Here is a 6,000-nt window from a genome sequence, read left to right on the forward strand (position 1 = left end):
TCGTGTGGGCCAGACCTGGTCCAAATTAATGAGCCAAGCCTGACCTGGGTTAGGGCAACTGTCATGTGGGCCAGATGTGGCCCAAATGTAAGGAGCCGGCCCCGACCTGGGTTACGGTGAGTGTCGTGTGGGCCAGACCTGGCCCAAATGTAATGAGCCAAGCCCGACCTGGGTTAGGGCAACTGTCATGTGGGCCAGATGTGGCCCAAATGTAAGGAGCCGGCCCCGACCTGGGTTACGGTGAGTGTCGTGTGGGCCAGACCTGGCCCAAATGTAATGAGCCAGGCCCTACATGAGTTACGGTGAGTGTCGTGTGGGCCAGACCTGGTCCAAATTAATGAGCCAAGCCTGAATTAGGTTATGGTGAGTGTCGTGTGGGCCAGACCTGGCCCAAATGTAAGGAGCCGGCCCCGACCTGGTTTACGGTGAGTGTTGTGTGGGCCAGACCTGGCCCAAATGTAATGAGCCAAGCCCGACCTGGGTTAGGGCAACTGTCATGTGGGCCAGATGTGGCCCACATGTAAGGAGCCGGCCCCGACCTGGGTTACGGTGAGTGTCGTGTGGGCCAGACCTGGCCCAAATTAATGAGCCAAGCCCGACCTGGGTTAGGGCAACTGTCATGTGGGCCAGATGTGGCCCAAATGTAAGGAGCCGGCCCCGACCTGGTTTACGGTGAGTCTCATGTGGGCCAGATGTGGCCCAAATGTAAGGAGCCGGCCCCGACCTGGTTTACGGTGAGTGTCGTGTGGGCCAGATGTGCCCCAAATGAAATGAGCCAAGCCTGACTTGGGTTACAGTGAGTGTCGTGGGCCAGATGTGGCCCAAATTAAATGAGCCAAGCCTGACTTAGGTTATGGTGAGTGTCGTGTGGGCCAGACCTGGCCCAAATGTAATGAGCCAAGCCCGACCTGGGTTAGGGCAACTGTCATGTGGGCCAGATGTGGCCCAAATGTAAGGAGCCGGCCCCGACCTGGGTTACGGTGAGTGTCGTGTGGGCCAGACCTGGCCCAAATGTAAGGAGCCAGGCCCTACATGAGTTACGGTGAGTGTCGTGTGGGCCAGACCTGGTCCAAATTAATGAGCCAAGCCTGAATTAGGTTATGGTGAGTGTCGTGTGGGCCAGACCTGGCCCAAATGTAAGGAGCCGGCCCCGACCTGGGTTACGGTGAGTGTCGTGTGGGCCAGATGTGGCCCAAATTAAATGAGCCAAGCCTGACTTAGGTTATGGTGAGTGTCGTGTGGGCCAGACCTGGCCCAAATGTAAGAAGCCGGGCCCAACCTAGGTTGCGCCGACTGTCAGGTGGTGGTCCCAATGTAAAGAGCCAGGGTTACAACAAGGGCTGTGTGAGCCAGACCACATTTTATGGATGAAGTATGCTGGCCTGTCTTGTAGAGCAGATAGCCTTAATATGATACACTGGGCAAGAGTTATGTGGAAGTATATAGTGATGTTATGAGGCAAATAAATCTAGACTATTTATTTGATATTTGATTATTTTGAATGTCACTCCCCCATGACACCGCACTGCATTGCATTATGTTATCCCTGATAGGTCATGTCTCAGCAATATTTGGGGACAACTCAATTACAGTGGTGTGCGCAAAAGTATCTCAGACCACAAAATGCATAAAATGCTGAAGATTGACTACAACAGCAGAATATTCATATGCCACTGGATAGACACATTTTTAAATTATTGACTTTTACTGTAATACATTTTTTTTTCTCAGCATTTTGAGTTTAAAAAATATATTCCGCTCCCATTTTAAATGCAATGATGTTTACACCAATATCACATTTATGACGTGGATAACATAACAAAATAAAATACCAACTAAATATTATAAATAATATTATGAAAATGTCTCTCTCCCTGTAATGGCACTGTTGTGACTCAACAATAATCCTTATTCTGAATAAATCTGAGTTCTGACATCACTTCCTGTACTGTACATTTAACTGCACAACTGTACATACACATACACTTGGTAAATATGCTGTCCCTTTAAAATGTTGGAAAATGTCTCATTTATCTCATAATTTCATGCAAGGCTATTAGCTAGCATTTCTGAAGTGGATAAAACTGGTATGACTTTTTTTATAAGAAGGGAAATGTAAAAAACAAAAACAAAATTGTGTAAACTGATTTCATTTATTATTATTCTAAAAGCTGCCCACCACAATCACACAGTCATATCTATTGGCTATTGAACATCTCCACTAAGGCATGTGTGGGCTAAGTGCCTTTCTCAAGGGCACTTCAGCAGTGGTAATGAAAAAGAAGGGCGTGCTGCTCTTTCACTTGACTGCCCACATTTATCCTGTCACTCCAGGGATCAAACCAGCAACCTGTTGGTCAAGCAAAATAAAAATGACAGTAATCAACCCACATTGTTCCTCAATACAAGAAGAAATGAAGCAGGAAGGCATATATAGGACATTGAGGGAAAACCCTACACACTTAAAAATGCTGGGTTAATTTGGTTACTCATATGCTGGGTTAAGCCTGAAATGTATAAATTTACCCATAATTGGGTTACAAAATGGTTAAACATATTATAACCCATTGCATTGGGTTGATGACGTTGAACGAAATCCAGGCTTCAGTTTTTCAACACTGCTGATCCGCCTTATTTTGGATGACATTGTTTTAACACGCACGCACGCACGCACGCACACACGCATATATATACACACACACACACACACACACACACACACACACACACACACACACGACTCATGACATGGTATGGGAAGAATAAAAAACGTGACATAAAAGACGTATAAAAAACGTTTGTTTCGTAGATTAGATCAGATGGTTTAGCTTAGTTTAAAAACAGTCTAACGATATTACAATAATAACTTTATGTTTTAGCTTCGTTTTATTCAAGTAACGTTATTAAATATAAATCCTATCACGATTTGCGTTACAAATAAATACCAGCAAAGAACTACGGCGGGCGAAGACAGAAACACATTGAAGAGATCGCTCTATCTGGCACCCCGCCCGCTGGATCTTCACACAGGGAAAAACAAGCGCACCTCTTCAACTGACGTAACCCCCAGTCACCCCACATCGTCGTCTCTCGCTCTCGATGAGTCGGAACAGCAGCAACTAATTTTCTTAAAAAACACATCTGGTTCCTGGGGCAGGGAAGCGAGGTAAGCATTCTCATTTTACCGGTAGTTTGTTGCTGAAAATGTGTTTTGTTAAACAGTGCTTCTAGAATAAACTCTAATGTTACTTTAGCTAACGTAACTTAGCTAGTTAGCTGCTAGCTGTAAAAAAAATTGCCACCCATTTTTAGACTTTAGACTAATTTACCATTGGCAATGTCCGAATGTTACCAACGGTCGGTGGATTACCTATCGTTAGTAACGTTTTATTCATAAACCGCTCCTTAAACCGAGCTAAATCAACGTTAGCTACGTTTAAGCGTGCTAACATTTGTCATGGCACTAACCTAGCTAGCTAGCTAGCAAGCCAATGTAGCATACAATGACTCACATAAGCTAGCCAGCTGCTAGCTAGCTAGCTTATGAAGTGTGACATTTAACTTAATTAACGTTATTTCAAAGGAGTCGTTAATGGAGACATTTCAAGGCTGTATCGTTGTTATCTTCTATGTCTGTTTGCACATTCAAAGTTACGTTGTCTATCGGTTTTCTTTTTTATTAAGATATATCTGAGTCATTGTATGCTACATTGGCTTGGTAGCTAGCTCGGTTTAAGGAGCGGTTTATGAATAAAACGTTACTAATGTTAGCTAATCCACCGACCGTTAGTAACGTACGGACATTGCCAACGGTAAATTAGTTTTGGATATTTTAATTTAGAAGTGTTAAAATGCGCGGCAAATTTTTTTTTACCGGTAACCGTCCTCAGCCTACGTTACGAATGACCGTGACTGTGTTAAAAGACGAACGCCGCCATCTTGCTTGCTGAATTGTGAACATGCAGAAAAAAGAGCGAAATTTGTATTCAGTGATTATGTAGCCTACTTTGAATGCTCAGGCTTGCATGTGTTTTAGCTGTTTGTGTAACGTTACTAAATGTTATGTATTAAGTACTTTATGTAGTTCCTTTAAATACAAAATACAAATTGTAATGCTGACAAAGACAGGCGAACACATCGCCGGTTCCCGCCAATAGGTTCATTTTAGTTAGTGAACAACCTGGCAAAGAAGTCTTGCGTCAGTCTAATCAATTGGGACCAACGTGTTAAATTTGACCTGCATGAGCTATTGTCACGGAGTACTTTACCTCCATGCAGCTGAATTCCACTAATGCAATATAGAAATTGGCTGATTCTAACCTGTGCTGGCAGTGAATTGTGTGTGTGTGTGTGTGTGTGTGTGTGTGTGTGTGCGCGCGCGCGTGTGTGTGTTGCCTGCCAAAATAACTATTCTTGATTATTCATTATGTTATTAGCTGTCAAATGTTGTTGGCGTAATGAGAATGACCGCTTGCTTGCTTGACATTTCTGAATGCTTATTGAAAGTGATATATGGCAGCTTTGTAATGTTTTTTATTATTATTGTTTTCCTGTAGATGGATGATCATGTTCAAAATAAACTGGTAGAATGGGACCTGGGTGATTTACTCTCTACATTTGAAGGTAGGCACATTTTATAAAAGCTTATAAGTTTTTAGTAAAAGACATATATGTACTATGAATAAGAATGGCAAAATACAACTTTTTCATGTCCAATACTGATATTGTAAATGTGGGTATCTGCCGGTAATATTTTCTGATACCACTGCCCCGAAATGCAACAATATATCCTGTAGGTTTGGTTTTGATGCAGCACTTAACAATCCTGCTGTAAATCAACAAATAGTCTGAAAATAGCCTAGGCCTGCTGTTACAAATAAATGTCTTTATGATCACTGATATTTTAGTATAATACTGGTCCGATCAACGAAACATGTCATCTATACGGCTTAGTATTTGACCAGTTTCCATGCAGAAAAAAAGAACCTGAGTTAAATTTTCTCTGGACTTCACACATTTTAATCAATGATCAGGTGCTGCAAATGTAATTAAGTTAGATTGAGTTCAATGAAGTTTCACTGATGTCACAAAGAGCTTATTAGTTCTTATTCAGTATCTCAAAGTATAAATCACATGAGAAGACATAGACCCAAAATTTGCACAAGGACCAACTCATCAATATTTTGAATGGAATTTCTACAGCAAGCGGTTCTAGTCAAATTAGGGCCTGGAAGAAGAATAATGATAAAAAGAAGAAACAAGAAAAGAACAATATAATGCATTGCTCTGCATGCACTATACTACATTTCTGGAATGCCGTGACATTTAAGAGGGTCTATACCAGGCACGGAAAATCAAGGAATTTGAGCATTTTGTAGTAAAGTCAGAGCAAGGTCAGGGAATCTTTTTTGCATTTTGAAATGTAGTCGCCAGAATGTGATACAGAGTTGTAGAATTTTACATTTGACTTTTATGCTTGCAATATTGCAGACAGGCACATCGCTTTGCTTCTGCTACCTGTGGTGACCCCGGCACCTACAAAATCCGGAGAAAGACGGTCCGCCCCAGCTACGCCGAATCTACAAAAGCTTTCATAGGTGAGCAGCCTGTGAGTTAATACAAATGTAACAAATAAAACAAGCGTCAGCAAGTATTGTAACAGATTGTCTGAAGATTTGCAGACCTCAATACATTTTCCTTTTATTTCCCGCTTAAAATTGGTTGTGATGTGACTGAACCCGAACATCATTTCTAAATATCTGCCCGAACCCGGCCTGGCCCATTGGGTCCAGTCGGGCTCAGTTGGGGTATCCATCCTCTACTACCTACCTCTCTCAGACCTATCACACACATGTGTCAGACCAAACCACTGCACAACAATGATCTGTTTCAGTTTATTGTTATCATTATTAAAACGAAATGTTGTTAGAGCAAACACAGAAAGACATAGTTTTCCAGTTGTTAACCCATTACTTAATACATAATTTAAATCCACATAGA

At 42.1% G+C, this 6,000-nt stretch overlaps 1 long non-coding RNA gene across 1 annotated transcript; it reads left to right on the forward strand.

Annotated features, from left to right (window-relative positions):
- The first annotated feature begins 2,919 nt into the window (after window positions 1–2,919).
- Window positions 2,920–5,528, forward strand: LOC118493679. Its single transcript, XR_004895630.1, has 3 exons — window positions 2,920–3,166; window positions 4,557–4,623; window positions 5,491–5,528. It is a non-coding gene; the product is annotated as an uncharacterized LOC118493679 (long non-coding RNA).
- Window positions 5,529–6,000: the final 472 nt, after the last annotated feature.

The sequence above is a fragment of the Sander lucioperca genome, chromosome 17, assembly GCF_008315115.2.
Source record: "Sander lucioperca isolate FBNREF2018 chromosome 17, SLUC_FBN_1.2, whole genome shotgun sequence".
Lineage (NCBI taxonomy): Eukaryota > Metazoa > Chordata > Actinopteri > Perciformes > Percidae > Sander > Sander lucioperca.